Source organism: Notechis scutatus, chromosome 1, assembly GCF_049901735.1.
Source record: "Notechis scutatus isolate UNSWTSFEM ecotype Mainland chromosome 1, rNotScu1.2, whole genome shotgun sequence".
Taxonomy (NCBI): Eukaryota; Metazoa; Chordata; class Lepidosauria; order Squamata; family Elapidae; genus Notechis; species Notechis scutatus.
The window spans coordinates 31308802-31310020 of NC_142009.1; positions in this window are offsets into that span (position 1 = coordinate 31308802).

Here is a 1219-nt window from a genome sequence, read left to right on the forward strand (position 1 = left end):
GCAACAAAAGAAGACCCAGCCAATCAACTGGGACTCTGGAGGCAGAAAATAGATGGAGGCAGGGCCAGTCACAGATGGTATTTGTCGGTTCTCTGAACTATTCAAAATTTCTGCTATTGGTTCTCCAGAACCTGCTGAATATCACCTCTGCCCTCTCTCCAGCACTTTCTCGGGTTACCTGGACTCTCCTCCATTGATGTTCCATGTCATCATCAGTCCTCTGGGGATACATGGATAGGGCACAGCATAACCAAGAATGAGGACAAAAAGAAGTGGTGCTCTAGAAGATAACAAAATATTTTTTTTTGAAATGGAGAAATAGTATGGGCATTTTTCCAAATTGTATTCCCTTTCTTCTGCAGGCACACCTAGTCTGACTCCTTTTATATGGAGCTGCTTCTGAAAACTATTTGAAAATAACAGCTGCTGCTTCAAACAGTTATTGTCATGCTGTTGATAGATGGATTTATTTAGAATGCATGACTCCCTTCTTATTCAGTCGGTAGCCATTCCCATTCTATAAATCTCTCCTACTTCCCTAATTGTGTAATCTTCAAGTGACTTTGACTACATCCCCTAACATTTCCTGGGAGTGTCCAAAAAAAAAGAAGAGTTGTAACCTAGCATATCAAGATGAGACCAATGGGGCAAGGTTCACATTAAAAGATTGGGGCTTGATACTTCAGTTGGAATATCCAACCATTAAGACTTTGTTAGACATTTTATTACAAAATGGAATTTGCTTCTCTCAATTTTTGAGGGCAAAGTATACATTCCTTATGTGTGAGGACTTCTTTTGTTTGTCTATTTATTATATTTTACCATAATATAATTTCTTTCATAAAGACAGGAACTCAGATAAAAATGATTTCTTGGATGGTATCTGTGAAGAAAAAAATTAATTGCTATTTGGGGAACTGAAGAAAAAGGTAAATAAATAGAAATTTTTAAACATAAATTTAATTTAAACATAAATTTAAACATAAAAACAGCTCTTTCTAGCCCTCTCGGGTTTCTTCCTGAGGACATTTTATTTTCCATTGAAGTAGCCACAAGTCTAAGATTAGCTCAAAATATGCTATTTAGTTGATTTGCTGGTCTTAAGGCTTTAGACAGCAGCAACCTTGTCCCACTTTGTTATTCTGATGGTGTTGGCAGGAAACCACTAACAGAAGTCAACTGACAAAGCAGAGTTACTTTATTAGAGCATTTCTGTAGT